Source organism: Triticum urartu, chromosome 3 (genome assembly GCF_003073215.2).
Source record: "Triticum urartu cultivar G1812 chromosome 3, Tu2.1, whole genome shotgun sequence".
NCBI lineage: Eukaryota > Viridiplantae > Streptophyta > Magnoliopsida > Poales > Poaceae > Triticum > Triticum urartu.
The window spans coordinates 558,651,610-558,660,330 of NC_053024.1; positions in this window are offsets into that span (position 1 = coordinate 558,651,610).

Here is an 8,721-nt window from a genome sequence, read left to right on the forward strand (position 1 = left end):
TATAATGCGGGGGTGTTCGCAAAAAATGCATATCCACACTTGATCCAATGTCTTGGTCCATTAAGGAGGTGATAGTGCAGCGAACGAGACAATCGTACTATATTTCTTTAACACTTTCACTTAGCCATAGGAGTTTGACAGTGGGGCTACTATATAGACCCTGGTACTTCTGCGCTCGTCCGAATACGGGGCGCGTACGTACATGACTGGGAAACGGCCCTTCGTTAATGTGGAGAAATCCCAAAGATTCCGATTAGTCATAGAGTGGTTGACCAGTCTCTCGCTGTATCATGACAGTCAGTTTTCAGCTTTCTCTACTGAGGTGCTCGTCCGGATGAACCACGGCACAATCGCAGTAGTTCTCCCAGTGCTACCTTAACCGATATAACGGAACGTAAGGTACCAAAACATGGGAGCCGGGCAAACCCAACATTTGACCAAAGACATGATTCGGAGCTGATGCATATAGGGCCAAACTCGCGACGCCGAACACTCCCTAAGGTGTTCGGTCTTTATAACATATACCGGGCTAAACAATGCCCTTAATAAGAAACCCCATGTGTCCAGGTACGTGCAAAATACCGGCATGGCCACATGCCAATACCGCCAGCATCCTTCTCGGTTATGTGGAGTATCCGGAGGATGTGAGCAACAAGAGACAGTAAAAAGGTTTACGCAGGGTCTTAATCTAAAAAGAAACCTTTGGGCAGGTCCCTGCTGCATGTCTGCACCTGCGTCTCCATTGTGCCGTGTCCTGGACGGGTGTAGCACGATTTTCATCTGTAAAAGGAAAGAGTTAGGTGAAAGTTGTCATGCCAAAAAAAAGAATTGGTTGCTATAAATGAACTATCAAGATTTAAGAGAAACCAAGTTGAGCCGGGCTGGCCCTGATTACACGCGGGAAGCCCCTGGTATCGTTTATGAGGGTTTCATCATCAAACCCATTTTATGTGTATGTGATGGAACGCCGGACTCGGCTAACCGTGTCCATGGTCTTGATGACCTGCCATTTCTTCTGGTTGGTGAGGCCATCTAGTTTGCGGCTGTTAGAGCCGCCGCATTCTCGTCCATACGTAAAAAACGTTCGGTACTTCTGCTAACTGAGATGATGCCACGTGGACCGGGCATTTTTAGATTGAGAAAAGCGTAATGCAGTATTGCGTTAAAACGAGCAAAAGCCGCCCTTCTCAGTAGTGCTTGATAATCACTTCGGAATGGAGTGATGTGAAAAGTTAACCTTTTGCTTCGGAAGTTATCGGGAGAACCGAATATCACTTCTAGTAGTAGAGAGCCCGTACAGCGGGCCTCTTGGCCTAGTATTACTCCCTTGAAGGTAGTATTACTGTGGCCTATTTTTGTCGGGTATATCCCCATTTTGTGGACTGTGTCCTGATATATCAGATTTAGATCACTGCCGCCGTCCATGAGGACTCGTGTGAAATGGTACCCATTTATGATTGGGTCTAACACCAAGGCCGTCATTCCTTCGTGCCAGATATTTGTATCGTGATCCCTACGATCAAAAGTGATCGGGCAGGCCAACCAGGGGTTGAACCCAGGGGTGCCGGGCTCTATGGCTCGTGTGCATCGGAGTGCATGCTTGCTTCTCCCCTTTGTCACATGGATCACGTTTACTGTTTTGACCTCTGGTGGGAACATTTTCTGTCCTCTGGCGCTTTGCTGGCGAGATTCATCCTCGTCTTCGCTTGGTGTCGCTTCCCCTTTGTGTTTGGCATTTAGCCTGCCGGCCTGCTTGAAGACCCAACATTCTCTGTGGGTATGATTTGCAGGTTTTTCTGGGGTCCCATGAATCTGACAGAGTTTGTCAAGAATTTTGTTTAGGCCAGATTGTCCTTCTCTGTTGCCTTTGAAAGGCTTTTTCCTCTGACCTGGTAGGAGCCCCTGAATCCAGCATTTACCGCCGTGTTATCTGGGCTGCCTTCTTTATTTCGAAGCTTGTTTTTATTGCATCATTGTATACCATTGCCATCCCCGACTTCGGATGTGCTTGGGTCGCTGGTGCTACTACGGGCCAACCAGCTGTCCTCGCCCGCACAAAAGCGGGTCATGAGGCTTGTTAGGGCTGCCATTGTTCTCGGTTTTTCTTGGCCGAGGTGTCTGGTGAGCCATTCGTCTCGGACGCTGTGTTTGAAAGGTGCTAAGGCTTCGGTGTCTGGACAGTCGATGATTTGGTTCTTCTTGGTGAGGAACCTATTCCAAAGCTTTCGGGCGGACTCTCCGAACTGTTGCATTATATGACTTAAATCGTCTACATCCGGAGGTCGGACATAAGTCCCTTGAAAATTAGCCCGAAAAGCGTCCTCGAGCTCCTCCCAACTTCCAATTGAGTTTTCGGGGAGGCTTTTCAGCCAGTGCCGAGCTGGCCCTTTGAGCTTGAGGGGCAAGTATTTAATGGCATGGAGATCGTCTCCACGAGCCATATGAATGTGGAGGACAAAGTCCTCTATCCAGACTCCAGACTCCAGGGTCTGTGGTCCCGTCGTACGCCTCTATGTTCACCGGTTTGAATTCCTCTAGGAATTCGTGATCCAGCACCACATCAGTGAAACATAAGGGGTGTGCGGCACCCCTATATTGGGATGTGCCATGGTGTTCGGACGGTTGTAGTATTCGGTTTTGGTTTTGTATCGAGCGCGCTTCCTAGATCCGTAGATGGATCTGGTTGCGCCAGATTTTTGGCGCAAGTTCTCTCATAGATCGTGGGTTGACTTATGTGCGACCTTGTTAGTTGCTCTATTGCACACACAAGGTGGTAGATCCGGCCGGTTGGCCGTATCATTCTTCAGCTGTGTGGGCTCTAAGGCCTCATCGTCGAATTCCGGTAATATCTTGCGCTTTGGATAGCTATTTGTGTGGTAACTTCCACCATACTTTGTTACTTTGCTCCACCTGCTGTTGAGCGTATCTTGTGCGGCCTTAAGCCTTTGCTTATGTTTCTTCAGGCTCCTCGCTGTGGCAATAAGCCTTCTGCGGAGGTTCTCTTGCTCCAGGTGCGTTTTCGGGATGATGTGTGCTTCTTCATCCGGACTGTTTTCCTCCCCCGACGGGGTTTGATGAGGTTTATACTTGGTGTCATCGTGTTCGGACGTTGGGTCTGTACTATGTTTGCAGTTTGCATCTTGACCGTGCTCTGTCACCGGGGTGGTGCAGTTGGCGTTTCTTCCAGAGTCGAGTGGGCTATTATTTCCTCTTGTGTTGTTATCGCTGTTTTTGCTATGGAGGGACTTAGAGCGGCGCCGCTGACGTCGGCGCTTGGGTTGCTTGGAGGGTGCATCCTCCGCTGTCTCTTCGCCATTGCCCTCTCTGGGTGTATCCACCATGTATACGTGATAACCCACAAGTATAGGGGATCGCAACTCGAGGGTAGAGTATTCAACCCAAATTTATTGATTCGACACAAGGGGAGCCAAAGAATATTCTCAAGTATTAGCAATTGAGTTGTCAATTCAACCACACCTGGAAACTTAGTATCTGCAGCAAAGTGTTTAGTAGCAAAATAATATGATAGTGATGGTAACGGTAACAAAAGAGTAATGGAAGCAAAGTAATGTTTTTGGTATTTTGTAGTGATTGTAACAATAGCAACGGGAAAGTAAATAAGCGTAAACCAGTATATGGAAAGCTCTTAGGCATCGGATCAATGATGGATAATTATACCGGATGCGGTTCATCATGTAATAGTCATAACATAGGGTGACACAGAACTAGCTCCAGTTCATCAATGTAATGTAGGCATGTATTCCGAATATAGTCATACGTGCTTATGGAAAAGAACTTGCATGACATCTTTTGTCCTACCCTCCCGTGGCAGCGGGGTCCTAATGGAAACTAAGGGATATTCAGGCCTCCTTTTAATAGAGAACCGGAACAAAGCATTAGCACATAGTGAATACATGAACTCCTCAAACTACGGTCATCACCGGTAAGTATCCCGATTATTGTCACTTCGGGGTTAACGGATCATAACACATAATAGGTGACTATAGACTTGCAAGATAGGATCTAGAACACTCATATATTGATGAAAACATAATAGTTTCAGATCTGAAATCATGGCACTCGGGCCCTAGTGACAAGCATTAAGCATAGCAAAGTCATAGAAACATCAATCTCAGAACATAGTGGATACTAGGGATCAAACCCTAACAAAACTAACTCGATTACATGATAAATCTCATCCAACCCATCACCTTCCAGCAAGCCTATGATGGAATTACTCACGCACGGCGGTGAGGATCTTGAAATTGGTGATGGAGGATGGTTGATGATGACGATGGCGACGGATTCCCCTCTCCGGAGCCCCGAACGGACTCTAGATCAGCCCTCCCGAGAGGTTTTAGGGCTTGGCGATGGCTCCATATCGTAAAACGCGATGATTTGTTCTCCTTTATTTTTTTCTCCCCGAAGGCAGATATATAGAGTTGGAGTTGGAGTCGGGAAGTCTCCAGGGGGCCCATGAGGTAGGGGGCGCGCCCTAGGGGGGGCGCCCCCACCCTCGTGAGCAGGGTGTGGGGCCCCTGGTCTTCATCTTTGGCGAGGATTTTTTATTATTTATTGTAAGGTATTCCGTGGAGTTTCAGGTCATTCCGAGAACTTTTGTTTTCTGCACATAAAACAACATCATGGCAATTCTGCTAAAAACAGCGTCAGTCCGGGTTAGTTCCATTCAAATCATACGAGTTAGAGTCCAAAACAAGGGCAAAAGTGTTTGGAAAAGTAGATACGATGGAGACGTATCAACTCCCCCAAGCTTAAACCCTTGCTTGTCCTGAAACAATTCAGTTGAAGAACTGAAAGAAATAAAGAAAAGCTTTTACAAACTCTGTTTGCTCTTGTTGTTGTAAATATGTCAAGCTTAGCATTCAAGTTTTCAGCAAAGATTATAACTAACCACATTTGCAATAATTCTCAGGTATCGTGATTACTCATATCAATAGCATAATCAACTAGCAAGCCATAATAATAAATCTCAGATGATAACACTTTCTCAAAACAATCATAATATGATATAACAAGATGGTATCTCGCTAGCCCTTTCTGAGACCGCAAAACATAAATGCATAGCACCTTTAAAGATCAAGGACTGACTAGACATTGTAATTCATGGTAAAAGAGATCCAATCATAGTCACACCCAATATAAATTAATAGTAATGAATGCAAATGACAACTGTGCTCTCCAGCTAGTGCTTTTAATGAGAGGGTGATGAATGAACATAAAAGTAAATGGATAAGCCCTTCGCAGAGGGAAGCAGGGATTTGTAGAGGTGCCAAATCTCGGTTTTGAAATAGAGATAATTGATATTTTGAGCGATATACTTTCATTGTCAACATAACAACCAAGAGATGGCAATATCTTCCATGCTACACACATTATAGGCGGTTCCCAAATAGAATGGTAAAGTTTATACTTCCCCCTCCACCAACAAACATCAATCCATGGCTTGCTCAAAACAACGAGTGCCTCCAACTATCAATAGTCCATGGGGGAGTTTTGTTTTACAATTATTTTGATTTAGTTTGCATAAAGCATGGGACTAGGCATCCCGGTGACCAGCCATTTTCTCGTGAGTGAGGAGCGGAGTCCACTCCTCTTGAGAATAACCCGCATAGCATGGAAGATACAGGCAGCCCTGGTTCATACATGAGCTATTCGAGCATACAAAACAGGATATTTATTTGAAGGTTTAGAGTTTGGCACATACAAATTTACTTGGAACGGCAGGTAGATACCGCATATAGGAAGGTATAGTGGAATCATCTAGAATAACTTTGGGGTTTAAGGGATTGGATGCACAAGCAGTATTCTCGCTTAGTACAGGTGAAGGCTGGTAAAAGACTGGGAAGCGACCAACTAGAGAGTGACAACAGTCATGTACATGTATTAAAATTAATAAACATTGGATGCAAGCATGAGTAGGATATAATCCACCATGAACATAAATATCGTGAAGGCTATGTTGATTTGTTTCAACTACATGTGTGAACATGTGCCAAGTCAAGTCACTTAAATCATTCAAAATAGGATACCACCCCATCATACCACAGCATAACCATCTTAATAGCATGTTGGCACGCAAGGTAAACCATTATAACTCATAGCTAATCAAGCATGGCACAAGCAACTATGATCTCTAATTGTCATTGCAAACATGTTTATTCATAACAAGCTGAATCAAGAACGATGAACTCATCATATTTACAAAAACAAAAGAGGTCGAGTTCATACCAACTTTTCTCATCTCAGTCAGTCCATCATATATCATCATAATTGCCTTTCACTTGCACGACTGAATGATATGAATAAAAGTAAGAGTGCACGTGCATTGGACTAAGCTGGAATCTGTGAGCATTCAATAAACAGGAGAAGACAAAGCAATATGGGCTCTTTTGTCAGATCAACAATAATGCATATAAGAGCCACTTCAACAATTTAATTATGGTCTTCTCCTATCGACCCCCAAAGAAAAGAAAAGAAATAAAACTATTTACACGGGAAAGCTCCCAACATGCAAAAGAAGAACGGGAAATATTTTTGGGTTTTCTTTTTAGTTACTACTACAAGCAGGGAAAGTAAATTACTACTAATTTTTTTTTGTTTTTCTTAAGGTTTATTAAACACACAAGAAGAAAGCATAAAAAGGAAAGTAAACTAGCATGGATGATACAATGAAAAAGTATGAGCACCGACATCTAGCAATGAGTGTGTGTGAACATAAATGTAATGTCGGTGGGAAATACGTACTCCCCCAAGCTTAGGCTTTTGGCCTAAGTTGGTCTATGGCCACAGCTGGCCTGGCTGATATCCATAATAATAGTTGTTGGGGTCATACTATGATGCTGCATCTATCGCCTCCTGAGCTGCTGCGTGGCGACGAGCGGCCTCTGCTCTCCTCTCGTACTCATCTGCCTCCTCTCTGGTAATAGTGTGTCTTCCGTTTGTCTGGTAATCAAAGAAAGCAGGAGCAGGGAGAGTAATACAGACAACTTGCCATTTTTTAAAGATTAATCGATACTGGAGAGGTGGCTCAGTCCTCTCAACAAACTGGTGAGAAACCATAGAATCAAAATCTAAATAAGCAGGAGGCAACTCCATGTCTCCTTCACGAATGTCTATCTCAAGAAATTTAGCTAAGCGTGTTGCATAAATTCCTCCAAAGAAATCTCCATTATATCTATTATGATGCAACCTACGAGCTACAATGGCTCCCATATGATAAGATTGGTCTCCTGACACAGCACTCCTGAGGATGCTAAGGTCAGGGACACACATGTGACATGCTTCATCCTTAGCATTTATGCACCTACCTATGAAGAGAGCAAAATAATGTATAGCAGGAAAGTGAATGCTCCCTATGGTAGCTTGTGTTATATCTCTAGATTCCCCTACAGTTATACTAGCAAGAAAGTCTCTAAATTCAGATTTAGGGGGATCCCTAACACTACCCCATTGTGGAAGTTTGCAATCTAAAGTGAAATCCTCTAAGTCCATGGTATAAGATTTGTCATAAAGATCAAACATGACTGAAGGAGAATTACGCGAAGATGAATACTCATACCTCCTCACAAAAGAGATTGTGAGATAATGATGCTGGGGGAATTTGTCTGCCTGAAAGTCCTCAAGGCCAGTGTTACGCAAATATGCGTTGAATTCTTCTTTTATTCCCGCTCGATCCATAAAATCTTCAGAAGGCCACTCACAAGGACGCACTGGAGCGTCTCTTGGTGGCTCTTCGTCAGCATCACGCATTGCAAGCCTGGTTCCTTGCTTCTTTGAAGAACCCCCTTGGAACATTTTCCTAAACATTTTCTTCCTCTGAAAAAATTCTGAATTTTTTTAGTAACTTCAATATAAAAGTAAACCAAACTCAATAATATTGATAGCAACAACTCCTACAAGTGCCTAGAACGTATATCATGCATCAAAACTACTTGGAACCATATAAATTTGACATGCAAGCTCAAGAACAGGGTCACCTAAGCAACACAAATTTGCAATGAATAAAGCACTAGAACAAAAACTAATTGGACCAATGGAGGAGTCACATACCAAAGAACAATCTCCCCAAGCAGTTTTGTGAGGGGTGCTTTGAGCAAGGAGATCGAAAATGGCAGCAAAGTGAGCTAGAACTCATGCTTGAGTTGGTTTTTCGTGTTTGTGGGAGGAAGAAGAAGAGGATGGGTGCAGGAATAAGTGGAGGAGGGCCACCATGGGCCCACGAGGCAGGGGGCGCGCCAGGGGGGTAGGGCGCGCCCTCCACCCTCGTGACCAGGTGGCAGCTCCCCCCGCAGTAATTTTTGCACTATAGATCCTCAAATATTCCAAAAAAAATCATATTAAATTGGCATGTCATTCTGAGGACTTTTATTTTTGGTATATTTTTTATATTGCACGGATAAATCAGGAAACAGACAGAAAAATATTATTTTTACTTTATTTCAACTAAATAACAGAAAGTATAGAGAGGGTATAGAAGGTTGTGCTTCTAGTTTCATCCATCTCATGCTCATCAAAAGGAATCCACTAACAAGGTTGATCAAGTCTTGTTAACAAACTCATTCCGATTAACATGAAACCGGAGAAATTTCGAATAACACTAAGTTACCTCAACTGGGGTATGCACATCCCAATAATAAGTATATCATATTTCTTCTTGACAGTAGGAAGAGGAAATTCAAAACCTCCAAATATAATCGATGG